This window comes from Saimiri boliviensis, chromosome 16, assembly GCF_048565385.1.
Source record: "Saimiri boliviensis isolate mSaiBol1 chromosome 16, mSaiBol1.pri, whole genome shotgun sequence".
Lineage (NCBI taxonomy): Eukaryota > Metazoa > Chordata > Mammalia > Primates > Cebidae > Saimiri > Saimiri boliviensis.
In genome coordinates this window covers 65,929,841-65,955,121 of record NC_133464.1, presented here as the reverse complement: position 1 = coordinate 65,955,121, position 25,281 = coordinate 65,929,841, and the positions used below count along the sequence as shown (strand labels likewise).

Genomic DNA, 25,281 nt, shown 5'->3' with positions numbered 1-25,281 from the left:
TTCCCCTCAGAACCCCATTCACTCCTTCACCTTCTCTTTAATATGACATCAAAGCAGTCAGGTCCAATAAGCAAGCATTGGGGTACATACCCATCTGAAAAACATTCCAGGGCTACTGGACAAAGACAACCTTCTGTTCTGCCATAGAGAAGTGGTTATTTCACTGCCTCTGGTCAGAATTCAAGTCTACAAATATATATTTAGGCATGGTTCTGTGTCAGCCACTGAAGCATGTGTCGCAAAGGACACTATAGGAAGAGAACTCATATTCTGTCTCCACAGATTACCCCCTAAAATAATGAAGATGTACATGTTTGTAAAGGAAGCAACTTCACCTGCTGAAACCCAATATGTTCAAGGCTTACCTTAAAGTGTAACCTCCTCCATGAGATTGTCCTAACCAGAAACAAAATCTCCCTCACTTGAGTGCCTATGTCCTTGTCTATCTTCTACTTTAGCCATTTATGAAATTGTCTTATTGCCCCTTTAAATTCTTTAAGCAGTGATATTTTAACTGGTAATAGCAATATATGTGAAAAATGTCAAGCTCTTGACTGTGTGGTAGACATAAGTATCTCAATTATTGAGGAACTAAAGTGGTCAGAAAGGATTTCACTCAGCTATATTTGATGGGACACTAAAACTGAATTGTCAAAGGGAAAGAAGGGCATGTTAAATTAAGTAAGAAGGTGAGCAAAAGTCAGATATTCCAGGATGTCTCCTAGCACAGATATTTAAAATAAGTTCTGACAACCTTCTGAGTAGCCATGAGGGTGATCAAAAGTTCTTTTATAGCAGATTCATCAATCTCACGATAGCACCTCTAATCCACACTAGTGACGGTAACAATTGAGGAATAATAATGTATTTGTTTTTGAGTCCCATCTCTGAGGACTATCACCCTACAGAGAACAGGTAATCTTCAGAAGCAATTTAATTCCCATGTTACTTTTACCACAGCAACTGCTATGACCTCTTTGGAGGGAAGGAATGAATAAGAGCTAAATTAAGCCAATGTTCCTTTCTGCATAGCAGTCATACTCAACCATAAAAAAATCTTGTCTTTTTACAGATTTTTTGAGCAATATTTTTCCTAATCATAAAATAGGAATGCATATATTATACTCAGCCAAACAAAAAAAAATCATGATCATAGCTATATACCACCAATATAAATACTTAAACTTTGCAATGTTTTTCAAAAATAAATCGTATTTAGAATGTCTCTTTAGAGCTGACAGTTTTTTAGAAATTACTGTCCCATAAGCATTTGCTTTCTTTTTAGCCTCATTGTGTAAATCATGCTGCTCTTCCTCAATTTCTCAGGATCTCCAAGGCCGTTCTCTACAGTGTTTGCTTTAAACAAAACTTGGTGCCAAAGCGTCTGCCACAGCTTTCAAGTTCGCCCAGATGACACTTTCCCACAATGGGTCTCTTCATACTTCCCTATATCCGGATATAGTTGATCCACATTTTCTGCACAAAATCTCATTCCCCAGCAGTTGCAATCTGTATCTTGCATTGCATAGTTTCCTCCTATTCCCCTGGGTAGATTGCTGCCAGGAAAGCAGAGGAGAAGAGAAGTTTTTTGATGCTAACAAGGCCACTGTGTAGGACTCACAGCTAATGGTAAGGAGTTGAGTATGGCATTTCTCAGGGGAGCACAAGTGAGCGAAAGTGTAAAGGCACAGCTGACAGCCATATGCCTAAAGTAGGCTGTCCTAACGTAGGCCCTCCAACCTCTGAGCAGTAACCTGTTCATGGTTTACATCATGAAGAAATGAGTTAGTGTACTTGGCAACTCATGCCCTAACTATGTAAGGCCTTAACTGAATAGGGAATTCTGAAAGAAAGGCATTACGTGGTGACAGGTTTTTTTGTTCTTTAAGGTGCTGATGGTATAATAAAGGCTAATGAATTATGAACATGTGTATTATTCTGCTGTCTTTCTCCTTCTAGACGTTCAGATGACGGTGAGCTCAACCTTGAGCTCAGCTAGTATTGTCTCCTAGGCATTCTGAGAAATGAGAACACCTTTGCCTGCTGGGAGGCATACCCATTACTTATCAAATTAGCCTTCCTCAAGAATCTAACAGACTTGCCACTGCCTTTTAGAAAACCCAGAAAGAAACACACACACACACACACACACACACACACACACACACACACACACACAAGCTACATGGTTGAAACACTCAGAAATCTCTTGATATAAGTGAAGTCTTTACCAATATACAGAAACCAAAGAGTCAAAAGTCATGTATGAGTCTTCAGGATAACCTTTCAGTAGGCTCTTGCCACTGTCATGATTGGAATACAAAAGGAAAAGTGCCTGACCTTCTAAACAAAGAAGAAATAATCGGTAAGGCTTAGATATTGGGACTTCATAACAAAAGATAACCTTAAGTAGCTCTTGGGACATACCAGGACTTTATTTGTGTTATTTCATTTAATCCTTATGATAATCTTTTAGGTAGATTGTTAGTATTAATATTCTCATTTTTTAAGATGAAAAAAATCAAAGCTTAGCAAGCTTCAGTAACTTAGTCAAGTCTTCCCAGTTAATCAGTGGCAGAGATGGGATGTGAATGCATGCTATCAATTACTTCTGCTTATCAGTGGTCAATGAGATTTTCTATTAGTATTAGCCAATTTCCAATAAATTTTGAAAGATGAAGGAAAAGATGAGCAGAAAAAAAAAATACAGGAGTTCCTTATTTTAAAAAAAAGTGAAGATAATAAAGGAAAAGAACACATTGTCAGTCCATGTCTCTGTTATCTGGCTTACTGAGGCAAAAGGAGGTTCTGAAGTCGAACCATATGAATGTCGACCCACAAAGGCCAGGGTTTGCTCTTAGCTAAGTAAGTCTTCAGTTAAAGATTCTTGTGTAGACTCTGAGACCTTACGCATATGGTATCACACTCATTCAAGTGCAAGTTGCCCCATTTGGCCATTTCAAGTAGTAGACACACAGAAACTGAGTTTTCCTCCTGTGTCTCCTTGGGGAGGTTAGGGAGGGGTGGTGACATCATGGGAACAGTGTCTGCCTTCCCTCCTATGACTCACCCGAGTATGTCAAAGAAATGCTGCTACTGCTAGTCCTGCAGCATGAATTATCTGATCTGCCAAGCAAATTCATGTGGAAAACAGCATACTCTCTCCAACACAGCACCAAAGAAAAGTGGGAAAGGCAGTAATGAGAAACTACTCATGCAAAACCAAAGCACAAGAGAGGTGAACTTTACTCACTTCCTCCACTCCTCATAAAAAGTATACATACATTTCCATTTTCATGTTGCCAGAAATAGGTAACAACGAAATTTGCTTCCTCCTCTGTGCTCTCATACCACTTTGTACAAATTGCTAAAGGGCAGTGCTTACCATATTGTCCTATAATTAGATTTTAGGTGTCTGCCTTCTCACTAGTGTAATAATTTCATTTTTCCCTTACTATTTGAATTCCAAGCATCTGGTATCACATTTAACAAATATTTGCTAAACAAACAAATGAAAGGTTGAATGGAACAATGAATAAATGACATTTCCTCAAGGGCTCTCTCTAACTAGGACAAAACGTAGTGTTTTTTTCCCTCTATTCTTAGTGATGAAGATGGCTGACCTGGTTACATTGGACAGGGGAATGGATCATGTCGGTGTGGAGTATTGGGTGTCTCAGATGTTCTGGCAATTACTGAATAAGTGTCATATATGCAGTTACACGTGTATCTCACAGTTTCCTCTGCTACTGTATTCTACAGAGTTTGTGTCTTCCCTATTCACACCCACCAAGCCAGCCTACTTCATGACTGGCTCCCTTAATCACTTATTTTCTTTGACCTAATTAGGTCAATTAAAATCCTTACTCTAAGAAAGCACTCTTCTTATTTTAAGTTCCTGGAGAGAGAGGAGGGCAGGAAACATGACTTGATATTACCCGACAGTGCATGGCATGTTCCAAGCATGATGGAAGCTGGATATTCAGCAAGACTCAGTACATCCAAGCCCCTTCCTCTTGCAGAATTTACAGACAGTGAGAGGAGGAGAGATAAATCATAAGGTCAGTAAAATGTAGTAACTATGACAGAAGCAGCACAGCACGGGATGCTGAGGGGCACATAGGAAGGAAACCAAAGCTCATCAGGAAGAGCCTCTACATACCTTTTACATTTTGACCTCAGGTAAGTGAGACTTACCCAAGTGAAAGTAGAATGTAAGAATGAGGAGAAGACCCAGAGACTAGGGAGAACACAATATAAACAAAACACCCAAGGTCACTGAGGAGGCCAGCATTGAAGTGAGAAGGCAAACTCAAACTTCCCAGCCCTTATTCTAAGGGCAATGGGAAGCCTTTGAAGGATTTTAACCAAGGTAGTGACATTTGGATCTGAGTTTCAGGAGAGACACCTGGGTTATAGGTAAAGTCAATAGATTTGGGAGTGGTATCATTATGGGAGGTTAACTGCAGCAACAAGTAGACCCTCAACATTTCCTTTTAGCAAGATTACTTTGGCTGCCATATGGAGAATGGATTATAAAACTGTGAGATTAGATATGTAGAAACCACTTAGGATGCTATTTCAGTAGTCCAGATGAAGATGGTAATGGTGACATTTGAAATGGAAAGAAGTGGATGGGTTCAAAAGAATACTAAGATGACAGAATTAGCAGGCTTTGGCAATTGACTAGATGAGAGGTTGGCAACATTTCTCTGCAAAGGACCAGATAAGAAACGCTTAGCCTTTGCCAGCCATATGGTTCCTGTCACCACTATTCAACTCTGCTGTTTTAGTGAGGAAAGTGGACACAGACAATGTATAAATGAATGAGCACGCCTGTGTCCCCATAAAAATTTACTTACAAAAAAAACAGGCCATAGGAAAAGTTCGACCCAAGGCTAGGGCACGCCAACTGCTGGACTAAATGAGGAGTGTGGCAATCAGAACAGTAAAAATGGCTCCCAGGTATGTGGCGTTGGCATCTGGTTGTCCAGGGCTACTATTTGCAGAGAAAGGAGCACAGGAAAAGGAGTAGGGTCAGAGGGAAGGAGGCAGTGGCCAGTTTTTAGAGCTAAGTTTAATGTATCTGAAATATATCACCCAAGACATGTCTAATAAGCAGTTAGACAGCTGAATCTCAGTTTCAGGAAAAAGACCTGGGCTCTAGGTAAAGATATATAGATTTAGGAGTTGTTCTAGTTAGGGTCATCTAAAATCTACTAACAGACCAAAAAATCAGTGGCTTTAGTAATAAGAAGTTTAATTTCTTTTTCATATGATGATAGAACTCAGACCACGGCTGGGAGTAGACTGGATTTTGGTGAACAGCTCCCAGGATCTGCCACCAGAGTAAAAAATACATAGAGAGGTCAAGAAGGCATGAAAACAAATAAAAGTGATTCAGGCAACTACAAAGCATGAGGCCAAGGTCAGAGCTCTGAAGAACATCAATGTTAGGAGGTACACTGAAGAGATAAAAGGAAGATTTAGCAAAGTAGAAGAATGACAAAACAAAAATAAAACTAGGACACTGTATTAGATACTTAATGTATGTAGAAATGAGTACAAATTTCATCATTAAGCACTGAGCACATCTCTGACAAGCTGACATTATTTGGTGACTCTGATATTTAGATGAAAAATAAGCCAAATTTGATTTAAGAGAAAATGGCAAAAATCAGCTTCTCAAAAAAGCCTGATTTTCATTATCATGCAGGAAGACTGCTTTAGGGCTATGTGTCATAATATTCATTCTTTCCATTTACTTTTGCGTCCATAAGTCAACTTGTACAGGTGAAATGTATATTCTGCATCGAAAATTGTATGTGATCTTATACACGTATAAACATAATATAAATAGGAATATACATCTGTCGTCGTATACATACACTCGACACTCACAGGATTCATTACCAAATGCATTTCTTTTTCACTTCCATTTTTTTTGCAATTTTCCATGCTCTCTGCTTTGCCCGAGGCTTCTTCTCCACCTCCCATTCCACCCCACTTTGCACGTCTGTTCTTGGCTCTCAGTGGAAAGATCAAGGAAAAGAAGCTGGATTTCACCCTGATAACATTTTAAGTCCTTCTCTCTAATTACAGAATACAACAGATTCTGTAGCCTGAATGAAAAATCCAGGCCAGAATACCATGTCCTTTTCCTTGGCTCTTCCTCCAAGAGATCTCAGCTGGAAAAAGGGAGATCTGAAATCTTGCTGGCATAGTTACCAACTAGCAGAGTGGTATCCATTAATCTAGCCTCTTCTCTCTCTTTAGAATGTAAGATATTCAGGGCAACCATGGGGGTTCTGAGATTTTTGTATTTAGAACACTCTTTTTGGCAAAGAACAGCCAATCTTGCTTATAAATAAGTTTTAAAAAAAGCAGATTAAAAAAAAACTGCCCAGGAGGCACTCATATAGAAAATAAAATTAGTAACCTCTTCTACTAGCCCAGCATAAATTATTAGTGTACTCAGCCTGACCAAGTGACTATTTATAAGCCTGAACACCATAGTGTTCAATAAATATAAGTTGAGGATGGTGACAATGCTACCCATATTTCCTTACTTAATGACACCCAGTTGGCAGTTCAGCAGCACAACTCACATGCATTTTATTCTTCCTTTACTCCTTTCACACTGTAACTCATATCAGGAATGAACTTAACCCCTGGAAATAGCCTTCCAATTAGCAAAATTAATTTTTCCTTTGATTTGAAAGACACCAGCCAGTGGATATAAGCAAGGAAAAACTCTGTAAGCAGCATTTCTGGATTCTGTGAGGAGATACTCTGTCAGCTCCAACAAGTCTTTCTTATTGCTTCTTTTATAGGGTCATCATTATTCAAAGTCTGCTAGCTTCAAATACCGTCTGCAAAGCACATCTAGAAATTTAGCTGCTGATGCAGATAATGTATGAAACTGAGAAACCACAACTTGTTTCCCACTGGCTAGGTTAAATATGCAGTTTAGACGATTCTGGAACCTGTCTGCTAGTCTGAGGTGGAAGAAGGGCATGAGCTCGCCAACGCCATGTGTACCTAGCCCGTGTACATTTGTTCAAAAGACTATGTGAATGCAAAATTCATAATTTGGACATTTTATCTAGCCTTCAAATGGTAACTGGGCTGGAACTCCATCAAATTTTGTTTAGTCAGACCCTTCTCTCACCCCTGCCATTCTTCTAAAGCCACCACGTCAACCCTGCCATCTCTTTCTCTTCGCAAGATGATCTTGTCTCCTCTGTGTGCAGAAAATTGAAACCACTTACCAATACTGGGAAACTGGGTACCACCTTTCACTCACCCATCGGCATCATTCTTCGTAAGTAACAGAACAGGCCTTTCATCTGCCTCTGTTCTCGCCCTCCACCACCGCTATCTTAGTCAGGATGCCTGTTACCCCTTACTGAGACTAATACAGAAACCGCTCATCACCTTCTTGCCGACTGCCTAATTTCTCTAGAATCCATCCTATTCATCTTGCATGGAAAGAAAAAAAATATCTAAAAAACCAATCAGATGGCATCACGCCTCTGTATAAACCATCATAACAACTACACCATCTGAGAATAAATCTACATTTATCCCATGGCAGAAGAAACCGTCCAAATATTAGGCTCTTGACCATGGTTACAACCTCATTTCTCACGACTTCTGTCACATATTTCACGCTATATACACACAGCTGCTAGTCCTCACCTATGAGACCCACACTCAAGTCTCTGCCTAGTATGCACCTCCTCATTAATTACCCCACCCTCACTTGGCTCATACCTACTGTATCTTTTTTTTTTTTTTTTTTTTTTTTTTTTTTTTTTTTTTTTGAGACAGAGTCTCACTCTGTCGCCCAGGCTGGAGTACAGTGGCACGATCGCAGCTCACTGCAGCCTCCGCCTCCCGGGTTCAAGCAATTCTCCTGTCTCAGCCTCCCAAGTAGCTGGGACTATAGGCACATGCCACCACACCCAGCTAATTTTTGTATTTTTAGTAGAGACGGGGTTTCACCATGTTGGCCAGGATGGTCTTGATATCCTGACCTCATGATCTGCCCACCTCAACCTCCCAAAATGTTGTGATTACAGGCATGAGCCACCGCGCCTGGCCACCTACTGCATCTTTAATGCTCATTCAGGAAACACCTCCTGGAAACCTCATTATCTTTTTTTTTTTTTTTGAGATGGAGTCTCACTCTGTCACCCAGGCTGGAGTGTGGTAGCTAGAACTCAGCTCACTGCAACTTCCACCTCTCGAGTTCAAGCGATTCTCCTGCCTCAGCTTCTCAAGTAGTTGGGAATACAGGCATGTGCCACTGTGCCCAGCTAATTTTTGTATTTTTAGTAGAGATGGGGTTTCACCATGTTGGCCAGACAGGTCTCGAACTCCTTGGCCAGACTGGTCTCAAACTCCTGACCTCATGATATACCTGCCTTGGCCTCCCGAAGTGCTGGGATTACAGGCATGAGCCAGCACACCGCCTGGACTCATTCTTAATCCTCTCCAAACATTCTTTACCTAACTCTGTGAGTGAACTCTAATATTTCTGTATGTGACTCTACTTTTGTCTCTCTGAATTAGTCAATGGTAATCGATATATGGAACAGAATACAGGAAAGAGACTTAGACCTAAAGATCCAGGGGAACTTGGTGTATGATGACTGAAAAACCCATGGATTCTGAAATAATGGTGTTGGGATAACAAGTTAACATATAGAAAAAACAAGTTTAGATTCTTACCAATTTTAGATTCTTAACAATTTTAGTATCTTCCCCCAAAATTAGTTCCAGAAAGATTAAATTTTAGATTTTTTTAAAAAATCACAGAATTAGAAGAAAATTTAAGGTAAAATTTCTATAATCCAAGGGGAGAAAGGTTTTTTAAGTATAATTTTAAAAACCGGAAACCATAGGGATTGCTACATTTGATTACATAAATAGTAGCTTTTCAATTGGGAAAAAAAATGCTATAAATCCAAGTAAAAAGACAATCAACAAATAGAGAGAATTGCATATTTAGCACATTGCCTGACATCTAATTTGCTTTGTATAAACTGATGTATATGAAGAGGGATAATCTCCCTAATATATAAAGAACTCTTTGGAACCAATACAAAAAAGACAAACCTCCTTTTTCTAAAAAAAGCAAAGTGAATGACATGAACAGGCATAAAAATTGCCTCTAAATTTATGTAAAGTTTTCAAACTTCCAAATAAATTCAAATGTTAAATGATGTTTGTATAACAGAATGACAAAGATTTAAAAAAATACTCCAACTTGTTGAAGATGTGGGAAAATGGGTACTGTTAAATATTGCTAAGAGTAAACTGATAAAAATTTGTGGAAACTAATTTAATAGTAGATACCAAAAATATGTTATTTTCACCAGAATTTATCCTAAGGAACAACTTAAATATCTATCAATGAGGCATTCTTAAATTATAGTAGCTCTTTATAGTATCATGCAAATCACAATCAATAACATGCATATTTATAAAAAAGCTATGCTTATGTTATAAATTTCTTTTAAAAACTGTATTTGAAAACAATTTAAAACATAGTCATCTTCTTAAATATGTGTGTTTACATGTACAAAAGGAAAAACACTCTTAGAAGGATATTTATCAAAATGTAAATCATCACGATCTCTAGGAGGTTGAGCTATGAATTCCTTCTTTATACCTTCTTTCTTATTCATAGATTTGTGCATTATCTGATTTTTTTATGAAGAGCATGTATGCTTTATAATTAAATTTATTACCATCAATATAATTACTTCTACTGTTTAAAAAGAATGGAGAAAGGAGAAACCCAGTGTTTGTGTAAATGGAGAGAGAAGTCACATGTCTAAAAAAGCTGCAATTTTAACTAAATTATACCAATCACAACCAAAGAAACTCATAAAGTCCAGCTTGTACAAGTTTGCCAAATACAATGAACAAAATACCATAGACTGCCTGGACAATTAACACTATAGACTTCCTTTTCTGAATCTTTCTCATACACAAAACAGTCAGCTGCTATTCTAATTCCAGTGGTTATGAAACAAGAATGAACTGTTTCCTATTCATTCAACTCTGATCATTTTTATAATAGAAAAGGTGAAGCTAATTTCCTGAAAGTTTGCCCATCTTTTGTCACAAAAATGTTCGATGACCTTACAGTTCTAAGGATAAATGCCTGCAGAGGTTACCAGGGATGCTGCAAGCCTATAAATATGTTCTCATATTAACAATAATCATGTCAACGATTAGTTAACAATTCTCACAAAACAGACGGGTATCAGAACATGGGCAGAAAAATCCAACAAACAAAAATGTCAGTGAAGCTTTAAATTTTACATAGTTTATTACCCAGTATTATAAATTCTACATGTTTTATTACCCAGTATTTAAGTCCATCATTTTAAAATAGGGTTTATCAACCATAGGTAGTATGGGAAAGATAGGACTTAGTGACTGGTCTTTATGAGAACAAAAGAAGTAAAAGTTATTTATAGTGACCTTTTAATGTTTACCTTAGAGCTGCTAATCAGATGTAAATTGTCACCCCGTGGATATGCATAATCAACTTCATTCCCTTTGCTAATTGAGAAATAGAGCTGTTAATGTCAAGAAACGTTTGAAAAATGCACCAAGCCTGCTCAATGGAGCAAGTTCTTTTTAAAAGTCAGAGTTTCCATATAGTAAAATCATGGAAATTGGGCATAGGGAAAAAAAAGAGAGAGAGACAGAAAGACTAATTTGTTATTAAGCTAGTCTGTGCTAGAACAAAATCGGTCTTAACAACCCCAAACCTGGAAATTTTGACCACTTCTTATGTTCAAAAATAACTCCCTCAGCTTTTAGAAAAAATCATTCCATCACATCCCTCCAAAGCTCCTCTCCTGCTGAGTTTATGCTTTCCCACCTGCAGTGGGTCTGGCTTAGCAGTCACTTTGCCAGGACACTCATACAATGCAGTTCACACAAGTCAGTCCTTCTCTTTCTTTTACTCTCTGGTAGGTCGTCTTTAGAGTTTTCTTTAAAATTGATCACTGAGAAGTAAATGGTCTTCTGCAAATGGTGTAAAAAGAGGACGACAATACATTCCCTTGAGTGATACTTCAGGATTGCTGTTACCTTTATAATGCCACATATGGTAGAAGTAGGCAAAATTTTAATTTATGATTAATCTTAGAAGAGATGTGGTTAAAGTAGTGGCTGGCTGCAAAGGACCACTTTGCCCTCTCCTATTCCAACACAAGACTCACCTCTACCCTTCATCAGTGACTTCCTTGTTTTATAAAATCCAAGTTTTCTCCCATTTTTTTGAGACAATCCTTACTAGTGGACATTCTCCCCCTTCAAATAGCTTAATTAAAATCATCTCCTTAATTGTCTGCTGCATTTTGTCTAAGAAATTGAAGCCAGACCTAAACATGTGCCCCAACCATTCTCTTTTCACAGGCAAGGCCAGCCAGCAACCATTCTGCTTCTACTGAGGACAGAAAACACAAATCACAGTGAGAAGAGCAAAAGCACTAACCACCCACATCTATGGCACCCTTCAAGGCCCTGCAAGGCAGACTTAGTCCTGAGCACATCTAGACTTCAATCTCCTGCAGTCACCAGGCCCCACAGTGATATGTTCACTAAGACACACCTGATGTGAACTGCCTACTCTTCTGAGAAGGTAACCCATAATTAGCAGAATAAGCTCATGTTTTTAAAAAATGGTCCTTACTCCATTCCCACCACACACTGCAGGAGTCTAAGTAGGGGTTACCTAACCTCTCTGGGCCTTGATCTCCTCATCCATCAAAGTGCTTTAACTGACCTAATCACAGCCAGAGGGCTCACCTTGATTCAACAAAACATATTCAAACCCTTTCTCCTTTTACTTTTAAAATTATCTAATTTTTTCCTTCACTTTTTTTTTTGGATGGAACCTCGCTCTGTCACCCAGGCTGGAGTGTAGTGCCACAATCTCTGCTCACCACAACCTCTGCCTCCTGGGTTCAAGCAATGTTTCAGTCTCAGCCTCCCAAGTAGATGGGACTACAGGCATGCACCACCGTGTCCAGCTAATTTTTGTTATTTTTAGTAGAGACGGGGTTTCACCATGTTGGCCAGGCTCATCTCGAACTCCTGACCTCAGGTGATCTGCCTGTCTCAGCCTCCCGATGTGCTGGGATTACAGGTGTGAGCCACCATACCCTGCCTAATTTTTTCTTCATTTTTACAAAGTAACAGTTTTACTGAAATATGATTCACGTACCCTAAATATTCTTCCTTTTTAAATGTACAATTCAGTGGTTTTAACATATTCACAGAGTTGGGCAATTATCACCATTATTTACTTCCAGAACATTTTCATCATCCTCAAAAGGAGCCCCATACCCATCAGTAGTCACTCCTCATCCCCCCACTACAACCCATGGTAACCACTACTCTACTTTCTGTTTCTATGAATTTGCCTATTCTAGACATTTCATATGAATGAAATTATACAATATGTAGCCTTTTGTGACTAGCTTCTTTTATTTAGCATAATGTCTTCAAAGTTTATCTATGTTGCAACATATGTTGGTACTTCATTCCTTTTGATGCCAGAATAATATTTCATGGCATAAATATATTAACATGAGATTCAGTTTATCCTTTCATCAGTTGATGGACATGTGGATTCTTCCCATCGTTGAGCTATTATGACTGATGTTCTTATGAACATTCATGTACAGGTACTTCTATAGACTTATGTTTTAAGTTCTCTTGGAAGTTAAGAGATATGCTGGGTCATGTGGTAACACTATGCTTAACCTTTTCAGGAACTACCCAATTGATTTTCAAAGTGGTTGTGCTGTTTTCTTTGCTATTTATTTTGGTTCCTTCTGTGTCTGCTTTCTGGTTTTGGGGGTGCAGCTGGGAAAGTAGTTGGGATACTTCAAAAGAAATTTTATACATGGTGGACAATTTTAAGCCATTATAGGTAGACACAGAGTGGCTAATATAAGCTTGGGAGCCACAGAATGTGGTGCTATAGGGCACACAGAAAGGATATCCATGCTAGTTAGCAGTGATGCCTGGGGTTCAGGGACCAATTTAGGAAGATGTGGGTAGGTCTTGATACGATATAGCAATAAATGACACATAGATACACTCACTTATACCTTTATCTCAGGGGCTTACTATAACCAGGACAATTCAAGACAAATGTAAATAATGACAAGATACATTTTTAAGATTCCTTTTTTAAGAATATATAAGAATATTTCCAGCTGGCCATATCAGAGAAGATCATTTTGGGACAGAAAACATCTTCACTGGCTCTTGAAGGATAAAAAAGTTTTAAACAAGCAGAAATGAGGAGGTGCATCTCAGACAGAGGCAACTGTATAAAGAAAGGCACAGAGTGAAAAATACAAATGAGAAGTTGGAAAAAGATACAAAAGAAATGAAACAATTAACATTGACTGAATGTGAAAAGTGAGGTAGAAGGTAGAATACAAGATGACTCCAGGTTTTTGGCATGGAAGATGGGATAGACGATTGTGCTATTAACAGAAAGGATGGTCAAGTCTGAAGGAAGAACTAGCAGGAGCGAGAAGGAAATGAGTTCAATTTTACATAGATTGGGTGTAAGCTATCAGGGGAACATATATAGGTGGGGTCCATTAAGCATATAAAAATATAGAATCAGAGCTTAAAAAATATATTTCCTAAGAGAGGTCATTGCTGAAGCCTCCACGGTGGAAAACAGAGGAAGAAGAAAAGTATCCTGTTATAACTTACCCTCAAACGGGAAACTCAGTCCACCCAGGAAGCAAAGGAGAACAGGACTAGGCCATGCAATGGCTTGGGAAACTGGCCCAATTTTAGGGCTCAACCTTGAGGAAGTGAGCTGGCTGTTCAACTACAATGTTTGGAAGAACACAGCAAACACAGGCTTAATCAGGCTAGTGTTTCTAGATTAAACTACATAGGAAGTTTAATCTAGAAAGTCAGGCACAGTAGCAGGAATTTCCAGTCAGAGGCTAGTCATATCAGGACAGATCTGCCACTGGATCAGGAGATGAAGGGCAGAACCAGCATCTCCAGGACTAGCAGGAGCTCAGCAAAGTAACCAAGTTCCATCCAAAGGGACAGGATTCCAGGAAGGCTCTAGTTCACACAAATCAGACAGATCTGATAGGTTTTGCAGGAAGGATACACGATGGTGTGAATATGAGTAACCAGAATTCACTCTACCTCCCATCTGTCAACATCTGCCTTAAAGTAGCAAGACTGGTTTGGGTCCCCATATGCTACTTACTGTAGAAGAAGCTTCTATTGTTCTTTCTGCCCTGTTCAGGAAAGGCTCAATAAATGAATGAAGCTAAGCTTCCAGATGCTCCATTACACCAGAATCAGCACTGAGGAAGGAAAAGATAGAGCCTTACAGTACATCCACTTTGGGCAGGGCAAAGAAGGAAGAGAGAAAAAGAAGATACGGTGGAGAATACATTCAAACACTCTGTAGATCAGCAGAGAATAATAGTGAAGCAGGAGAGAAGCAGATCAGAGAAAATGAATGAGTGAATTCAGAAAAAAATGGGTGAGTCATCAGGGAATCCCTTTGTGTCACTGGTTTTCACCTAAAATTTTTACTTTACCATATCCAACAGTGATGCTCTATTACAAACAATGCTTTGTCATCCCACCTCCAAAAGCCCCTTTTGTTTTCAGCAACCAATATGTAAGAATTGCAACTCCTACATAAGTTCCTTTTGGTAAACACATTCAATCTTGACCTGGAAGCTATAGTTTAAAAAAAAAATCAATTATATGAAGTTGGAAATAAAGACTTCCAAAGCCCTAATTGCTACAGCAGCCGACAAATATCAGAAATTTTACAGAATGCCAAACCACAGCATAAATAATAAAATGTAAAACTCAGTGGTTATAGACTGTGAGCTAAAATTTAAACAATTAAGCTGTATTATAGAAATGTATTTTTTGAAAATTTAAAATATTATCATTTTAACACATAAAAATTCACAAAAAATGAATAGTTTGTTTACCTCATATTTTATCAAGGCAAGCAGTAAAACAAAACAATTATCTTCACACCTTGATCAAAAATAGAAACTTTCAATCAACACCGCACTTTTCACAAAATTATAACAGGCTGAAAACTGCAAATAGCACATGTCAAGTCTTTGCACACTTCACCAGAGATATATTTATTCAAAACAAAATGTCTCCCAACGATCTTACTCTAGAAGGAACATGAGTCATATATGCTGAGAAACTCTTCTTACAGTTTTAACCTTTTGGGGGAAAAAAGGCAGAGCTTCCAGCCTATACACTAGTAAAGAGCCTGTGAAAAACAATTTCACAGTTTAAAAAGCAAGCATCGCTTTGGCACTGATACCCAACATTTCAGACACAGAAGCAAAGAGCTCATCCCAGCTGATGACTGCCTTACAACTTGGGAAGCAATTGCATAATGACTAATTCTGGAACTTGTGCAGACACTGGGACAAACACTGCAAACCTTGTAAAGGACAAAAAAATCCCAGTAGTGATAAATCAGCATGGTTGCTCAGGCCCTCTAAGTAGCATCATGGAAAAGTGCAGTGGCTCCTAATATTACACTGGGGCACCAGCTAAGAAATGACTTTAGGGAAGAATGCCTCCTATGGAATCATCAACAAGTCAAACAGATCACTTCATGTTTACTCACTTCTGGTTCAGGAGTCTGATTTGGGGCTCTACAGAGGAACACAAACCCCATGCTAGCAAAAAGGAGTGGAAAGAATTATTTTCTCCTTCTAGAATGGTACCTCAGCACAATCAGAATTGCTAGAGGGCAGACAGGCAACAGAGCATTCTTAAAGTTACCCCTTTTCTGAATACTAACGAACTTTTCTCAGGCTTTTTGAATGAGCTGAAAACCAGTTTTGAAAGATAAGATATTAAACCATTTCTATAGGGAATAAGAACACTGGAGATTATTTACTTTGCTGTAATTACTCTGGCACATAGGGAGATTAGCTTTCAAATGCTACTAGGTTTGCATACAGAGATTTCAGTAATGAAGAAAAATTAGTTCATGTTTTGAATATTTAGGGCTTGAAGTATATATTATTGCTAAAGAATGAACATTGGTTAATACTTGTGCAGAGAAGAATAATTACCAAAACGATTAATTGTTTTAAAGTCTGCACTTATTTCCCCACAAACAATCACTTGTTTGGTTCTTTTCTTTCTTTTTTTAAATCAATACATAATAGTTTTACATATTTTGGGGGAACGTGATATTTTGAAACATACTTACAATGTGTATGCATGTATGACACACATCAGGATAACTGAGATATCCATCACCTCAAACATTTATCTTGCTTTATGTTGGCAACCTTCCAATTCTTCTATTTTAAACTATATATTAATTGTTCATTATAGTCACCCTACTGTACTACCAAACCCTTGATATTATTCCTTCTAGCCAAATATATTTTTGAACCTGTCAACAATCACTCGTTTATAAAAAGAATCTTGACTTTTATTAGCATCCATACTAAGTGAAAATGCTCTTGGACATTCACAAACGAGTTTGAATTTCATAAGTCTTGAGTTTTATAACCAGGAAGCCAGACAGCCAACAATTCCATCTAGTAAGGGGAAAAATAAAACTTCTTCTGAGTTAAATGAACAAACTTCAAGAAGAGATAAATGGAATAGTAGAAATTCGTTTTTTTAGTGGAATATTTTCTTGGGTTTTCAAGATTGTTTACGTCATGACTTTAAGCTGGAACCAAATCAACCAAATTGATTTCTGAAGAGTCTGGTAGCATGTCTCCCTTTATACATTATAGTTCATTATAATTGAATTATAACTATATAGTTCAATATAGGTCATTATAATTGAACTATATATAGTTATAATTCAATTATAATGAACCATATAATGTAGTTCATATTTATAATTATAGTTCATAATTATAGTTCATCTCCCTGCTTGCTGTCTGCTGGGTGAGGAGGGATTGAGATTAAGTGACAGTGTTTACACAGGTATTTTTTACTTTTTATTCTGAAACAACTATCAATTTACAGGAAGCTGCAAATGTTTTGTGTACTTTTTGACAGCTTCCCCTGGACAGTAACATCTTAACATAATTATCAAATCCAGGAAACTTAGTTTGGATTGTAATCCTGGAAGATATAATCCCAAATGTTGAAATCCTGAAGGATCAAAATCCCTTTAAATCAAAATCTGAAAGTCCAAAATCCTGAAAATTACAGTCACAAGTTAGTTTCATCATGTTAGATGAAACTATTACCTTGTTACTGTCTTTATTTGGAAACTGAATATGGTTTAAAGAGAGCTGTGTCCTGAAAGAAAAACCTCAGCTATTCATCATGATACAAGACTTCAAAATATAATGACTGTGAAAGTCACCCAGCTCTTATAAACTATCTCCATGCAACTGTCCATAGTCTATTCCTGCAATATATTTTTTCATATGTAGAATTTTTAAGTATTTTTCTTATTTTAGTTTTTTCACTATTTTAAATTATCAGCAATAATTTCTATAATTCATTTGCTGTGTATTTCATCTTTACATCATTTCAATACTGGAGATTCTGTAGATACCTTTAGATTCATTCTGTAGATACCTTTAGAGAGTTCCAATTAGTTTTATGCATTTTTTTTTGCAAAAGTGACTCCACAAAAGTGCATTATCACAATATTAATTTTTTTGTAAGCATTGTACATGCACGTAAAAACACTGAAATTTACTCAATAAGGAGATGTACTTTTTGTACATGTTCATTTGCAAAAAATAACATTTCTCGAGATCTCAGCAATTTGGGTGACCTTATATGTTGTAGTGACCCATCTTGGTTTTTTATCCATCTCCTCAAAAGACTTAGGTTGTTCATCACAACATTTCAGATGACCACAGGTACAAAGTTGGGTACACACAGTTATAAACCATAATCATATGTATGTACTCATTATTTCCCATTTTACCTATTCCTTTATGAATACGGTTTATCTGCTCATTAACTGTTATACCCATGCAACTATTGTGCGTATACCTGAGTGTTTACACAAAATATCTGTTAGAGTTTCATATTTTCTTGTGTAAGGTAACCTATGAAGTGTTCTGTCATGTTTTCACATGTTTCGTAAATAAATCTCCTTTTAAAAATGCAAATAAATATATTTTAAATTATTTTTCCAGAACTATATTTTTCAGGATTTTTATCTTTCAGGATTGTGATTTTGGGGATCTTAGACTGAAGGAATTTTTATTCTTTTGGGATATGGTATTTGGGATTGTGTCTTTTGGAATTACAATCATCTCCCCAAGAAACTATGATAGTATTGATACCCTTATACGGACTACAGACCTTATTCAGATTTTACCAGCTTTTGCATGCACTCATTTGCACATGTATATGTATGTATGTATGTATGTATATCATTTACACAGATTTAGTCCCTGTATAGAGTCTGATAACCATCACTATAATCAGGAAACGGCATTATTCTAGCCCCACCAGGGAACACCCTTATGCTACTCCCTCCACCCTTAACCCTATCCCCTGGCCACCACTAATGTGTTCTCCATCTGTATAATTCTGTCCTTTCAAGAATGTTATATAAATGGAATTATACACTATGAAATTTTTTGAAACTAGCTTTCTTTCACTCAGAATAATGTCCTTTAGACCCAGCCAAGTTGCTGCACATATCAATAGTTCATTTGTACCCTTTTTAGTGCTTTGAAATATTACTTCCATTTTGATCATCATACAAATTGACTGGATACAGAAATATATTGTTGAGGTTTAAATAGATAGATAAATAACACTTCTCATAAGTTCCAAACAAATTAAAAGGGAAATGAAGTAGGAAGATAGGGGATAAAAAGATATCAATGCTTTACTCTTCAGTCTGATTGGAGAACATAGTTTTGTATCTGATGCACAGGGGTTGGCTAATACTCTATGGCAGATAGATCTGGAAGCCCAGGGCATGCTGAATTCCTACTCTCAAACTCACGTTTCAGGTAATGCCATCGTCAAAATGTGTCCACCCAAAACTCATATATTGAAACTTAGTATTAATAGATAGGGCCTCTAAGAAGTGATTAAGTCATGATGCCAGAACTCTCATAAACAGGATTAGTCCTCTTATAAAAGAAGTCTGGGCTAGGCACAGTGGTTCATTTCTGTAATCCCAACACTTTGGGGGTCCAAGGTGGGTGGATCACTTGAGGTTAGGAGTTCGAGACCAGGCTGGCCAACATGGTGAAAACCTGTCTTTAATAAAAATACAAAAAGTCAGCTGGGTGTGGTGGTAGCACCTATAATCCCAGCTACTCGGGAGGCTGAGGCAGGAGAACTGCTTGAACCCAGGAGGCAGAAGTTGCAGTGAGCTGACATCGTGCCATTGCACTCCAGCCTGCACAACAAGAGTGAAACTCTGTCTAAATAAATAAATAAATAAATAAGGTCTGAGGAAGCTCTTTTGCCCCTTCTGTCATGAGAGGACACACAGAAGGCACCATCTGTGAGAAACAGGCCTTCACCAGACACCAGATCTGCGGGCACCTTGATGTTGGACTTCCTAGGCTCCGAAACAGAAAGCAGTAAATTTTTATTGTTTATAAATTATTTATTCTATGGTATTTTGTTACAGTACCAGGCACAGACTAAGATTAGCCTCAAATGCAGGAGAGGAATGACTTGGGAGGCACAGAAAAATGGGTAGTGTTCTTTCCACATTTTTTCTTCCTCAGGTGCAGTGTGCACATTCTCTCCTCTGTAGAAACATAAGGAGTATGGAACAGACCTTGTAGCCAACAATTTAGATTTTCTCCCCCTTATCCCTTTCACTGTCTCTCAGCTTTTCCCTTCTATTTATGGGTAACCAGAAATGTTGCTATTCCCCTGAGTGAAGACTGCTTTTCAGGGCCATATATCCAGGCAACTTTAGATGGTATTCTTAGATAGCTCCTTGAGGCATCTCTGGGAATGTTACATGCTTATCTTCCTTTCTACTTCAGAAGTCCTACTCATGGTCCTGTTCCTTAGTTCTATAGAGTATCTCAATCATATCTCTTGAGAGTAGATTTTACTTAGTACATGGCAAGTTTAAAGTGAAATATACAATAAACAGGCAATATGCTAGGAGTTAAGAGAACTTAAAAGTTAAGAGAACTTGGAAATTTCCTTAATTTCCAAATGAAGACTCTACCTGTTTTGTTTTCCCTAATGTTTGCCTAAAAAGGAATAACTGAATACTAAAAATACACTATGCTTACCAGTTCCATAGCAACCTTCCTTTGGAAACTGTCTCTTTATTAGCTTTTCCTATTTTAAAAAATGACAAATGATCCTGTATCTAATGGAACATATGTTTTTTTTTTAAACAGCTTTTTTCAATTTATAGCAAAACGGTAAACTAGAACAGGTTATTGTATTTCTTCCTCATGCTCAAACCTGAAAAAAAAAAAAAAAGTCCTTAGTAGCAAAGAACTAAAAATGACAGGGATGGTGAAAGACACCAAGAATAGGTATGCCATTGTACTCTTCTTGATAGAATTACAGATGACAAATTAAGATACTGATAGACAAAAATAAAAGAGAAGACTGTATCAATAAGTTAGGGAGAATCACATAATGTTGAATTAATGTCTTCTAAACAAAATAAAATGTGAACTATACAAAGGAAATCAGAAAAGAAGAGAAAGTTAAAAAAGAAAAAATAATAAACAGAAAAAAATATAACTAAGATAACAGGAATAAGTCCTGATGTAACAGTATTTAAAATCATTGTAAATGGTAGAAGCCCACCAATCATGACCCTCAGAAGAGTTCTGACTTCTAGTATTGGTGGAGTAGCTTGTAACAGAGTAACCGTGGCTGAAAACAGGTACTAACGCCACACAAAACATAAAAACAACTTTTTGAAGGCACTGAAGAGAAACCAGATGAAGAAGGAAACTGACCTGTGAAAGAAAAACAACACACTGAGTAAGATCTACTTTTATATATCTTTTCCCTTAGAACAGAATAGGTAAAATTCAAGCAGAAATCCAGTCTTGTTGGTATGAAGTGTCAGAGGACAGAGTCTGAGGCTGCCAGAACATTGCAAAAAGCAATAGGGGGTGGGATTGGCAATCCAAAAGGAAGAAATGCATATAAATAACACCTAAAACCTGAAACCTGCATATAAATCCTTGGCTGACCGCTTAAATTGTGCGTACAGGCATGCATGAGAGCAGACTCCAACCCATGGAAGGCTGAAGGAACCAAACAGAGATTTCAGCAGCTGTATATTTCACCTGCTGAGAATTATAATCATAACTTTGCAATTTAAGTCCTGCCAACTAGTGGGGGCCTGGGAAATAATAACTTGGACTTTCTAGTGGTATCACAGAAGGGTCATGAGTTAAAAATACTTATTTGAAGAACTATTTTCCTTACAACTAAAGACAAAACAAAAAAAGTTCTAGCCTAACAAAGCCTAATACCAAGCCTCCCAAAATTTAATACAATTGACTGGTAACATAATTGGATATTGGATATTATCCAATAATATGAAAGATACAGGTAAAAGATTATAAAGGATATAAAACACAATACGAAAAATATTTAATTAACCTAAAAATTTCAGGAAAGGGGGAACAGAGGAACAAAATAGAGGAGACAAATGGAAACGAAAGAGCAAAACTGCACACTTAAAAATAAATATCAAAAATTATATTAAATATATATAACACTAATGCAGTGAGCTGAGATTGCACCACTGTACTCCAGCCTGGGTGACAGAGTGGAATTCTGTCTCAAAAAATACAGATGTGTGTATATATATCTAAAATATGTATATGTAACACTCCAATTATAAGGCAAAGATTGCTAAACTAGATAAGAAAGCAAATACATGCTCTATTAAAAAAGATGCATTTTAAATGTAAAGATAGAGACAAATATAAAAAAAGAATTTTAAAAATACATCAATTATTTCCCACATAAGAAAGCCTGTATGGCTATATAAATATCAAACAAAGTAGACTTAAAGACAATGTATATTACCCAAGAAAATGAGTGTTATTTCATAATGACAATGGGTGTTACTATAGAGTCATTTCATTAATAAAGTATAATTGCCGAAAACATGTAGGCACCTAAGAATTTTAACATTTATGAAACAAAGAGTTAGTAGAAATAAGGGGAAAAATAGAAACATTCACATAGTTGGAGAGTTTTAACATCCCTCTCTTAGGAAATGATAAAACAATGGACCAGAATGATAGTATGAATGCAGAAGATTTTAACATTGTCAGTGGACGTCAACTTAAAATATATTTTGAATACTAAATTTAACAAAGCAAAATTCATATAATACACATTCTTGTCAAGTACACTGAAGAATAATAGGACAGACCATATATTGGAACAAAAACAACTCTCAATAAATTTTTAAAAATCAGATAGAATGTCTCCTGTCTACAAAGTATTTAATTAGATATCAATATTAAGAAGTCTAGAAATTACCAGGCCTCTCCGAATATTTGTAAATTAAGCAGCACCCTTCTAAACAATCCATGGGTCCAAAAAAATCATAAGTGAAATCAGAAAATATTTTGGACTAAATAATAATAACATGTAAAAATGTGTAAGATTTACTAAGGCAATGCTTAGAAAAAAAAATCTGTAGCTTTAAAAATCTTACATTTAAAAAAGTAAGAAAGATTTAAAATGAATCATCTATGTGGCCAAGTTAGGAAGCTAAAAATAGAATAAATTAATACAAAGTAATTAGAGACAAGGAAGCAATAAAATAAAGCAGAAAACAATGAAATAGAAAAGAGGTAATAGTGAATATCAGCAAAGCCAATTTGAGTTCATGAAAAAAAAAGAAAGAAAGAGGTGGAGGGAACATACAACGACACAATTTATAATTATCAGCCTAATAAAACATGATAGTAGCTTTATAAAAAAGGAAAATTACAAACCAAAATCACTTATAAAGATGTAAAAGCCATAACAAAATATTAGCAAATTAAGCCCAGCAACATGTAAACAGGTAATACAGTTTGGCCATATGGTATTTATCCCAAAAATACAAGATTAGTTCAACATTCAAAACTTCACCTGATTAACAAAAATATTAACAATATAAAGGGTAAAATAAAAATTATGATCATGGTAAAAGATATAGGAAGGACATTTTACAAAATTGAACACATGATCAAGAAAGAAAAAATAAAACAAGCTCCTAGTAATAGAAGGGAACCTGATAAAACTGAGAAAATCTCACTCTAATATCACAATTAATGTTGAAATATTGAATGTTTTTCCCCTAAAGTAAGGAAAATATCCACTTACCACGTCTACTCAATATGGAACGAGCAGTTCTGTATAGTGCAGTAAGGCAAGAAAGAGATACATATAAAGCATAAACATTGGAACAGAAGAAGTAAAATCGTTTTTTGCCCCCACCCTCACCCTTGACCCGGACAACATAGTTGCTTACAGTAGAAATTAAGGAATTTACATACACATAAAATTACTGGAATTAAAAAATTCCTTTAGAAAGGCCAGATGACAGAAGGTGAATAAATGAAAATCAACTCTATTTCTATATACCAGCAATGAATACCTGAAAATGAAATTTAAAATAACACTATTTACGACTGCATAATAAAACATTAAAGAGGGGAAAAGCATAATGACAAATATGCATTTGTCCTCTATAAGGAAAACCAAAAAATATTAGAGGAAAAAATAAAGACCTATGTAAATGAATATATGTTTCATGTTTCATGGAAGTCTCAACTTAAACTATGACCTGCCCCAAAGTTGATTTGTAGATTCAATGTCATCCCTATGAAAAATCACAGCAGGATTTTTGTGGAAATTGGCAGGTGATTCTAAAACTCGTATGGAAAGGTAAAGAACCTATACTTATTAAAACAGTAAGAACAAAGTAGAAAGATTTATAGAAACTGATTCCAAAATTTACAAAAATGCTATCAGAAAATGTGGTTTTGATATAAGGACAGAAAAAGAGATAAACGAAAAGAAATAAAGAATTGAGAAATGTAAGTGGACATATGTTGTTAGAGTAGGTGGTTAGGCAGACATGAGCAGGGTAGGAGAGGGGCCCCCTTACACTAGGAATGTCAGGCTATTATCAGGTGATGGCCAGGCGGTTATTAAACTGTCTCTCTAAACAAATAATTGGTTGTAGCTGGTGCCAAGGAAAGGCAGTTTTCCAACAGATAGAGAACACCTGAAGCTGGTGATCAGCAGCTCCCCGATAAGAGCTCGGGAGTTGGCTCACGCATGCGCACTAAGAGGCAAAATGGCAAGTTTAACTGGTATATGAGCTTGCTCTAGGAACACTCATCTGGTAAGGGAAGAATGCCTTAGGTGAGAAAGCATACAACTTCAATAAGCACATTGTGCATGCAGTCCCTCCTAACTGCGGACAGGCTACTGTGCATGTGGACAGCCCACCCCAAGGGAAGAATCACGGTAGAAGTAACATAGACCCTGAAATCATGCCAATGTATTAAGCCTCAAGTCAAAGGTCAACAGGGCACTTGAACCTCTCAGGTCATCTGCCTGGCCCTCTTCCAGCGTACTTCACTTCCTTTTGTTCCTATTCTAAACTTTTTAATAAACTTTGACTCCTATTCTAAAACTTGCCTTAGTCTCTCGCTTTGCCTTATGCCCCCACAAATTATTTCTTCGGAGGAGGCAAGAATTAAGGTTGCTGCAGTCCCATATGGATTTGCTGCTGCTGCTAACAACATGACATATTAATTTTGAGCAAAAGCACCAAAGTAATTCAATATACAGAGAAACTGTGATCTTTTCAACAAATGATGCTGAAACAAATGTAAATCTGTAATGAATAAATAGGCCTCACAATATATAGGTAACATTGCCCAAGACGATTCATAGAACTACATATAAAAACTAAAAATAACAGCTGATAAAGGGAAAAACCTTTATGACATTAGAATGGTAAAGATCTTTCCATACACAAAACCCGCTAAGGATCGCGCAAAACAAAACCAAAGCCATTCTGCTCTTCAAATGACATCACTAAGAAAATGAAAAGGCAAGGCATTCCCAGAGTGGCTTTAAAAAGTAAATAGCTTGGTCTATGAGAATTACAGTTTTTTTAAAAAATAAGAATATAAAATTACTAGGGTAAAAAGGAAGAAAATATTTAAAATACACATATCTGACAAATTATGTCTTTCTAAAATATATTTTTTAATTCTA

At 36.8% G+C, this 25,281-nt stretch overlaps 1 protein-coding gene across 18 annotated transcripts in view; it reads right to left on the bottom strand.

Moving 5' to 3' along the window:
* ENOX1 (ecto-NOX disulfide-thiol exchanger 1) overlaps nucleotides 1-25,281 on the bottom strand; it is a 616,720-nt gene that overhangs the window by 517,398 nt on the left and 74,041 nt on the right. For 2 of the 18 annotated variants that reach the window (XM_074387766.1, XM_074387768.1), the window contains exon 1: nucleotides 14,291-25,281. The exons of 15 other annotated variants lie outside the window; for them this stretch is intronic. The gene's annotated coding sequence lies outside the window, so the exon portion shown is untranslated. One more of the 18 variants, XM_074387761.1, reaches the window with a different exon arrangement.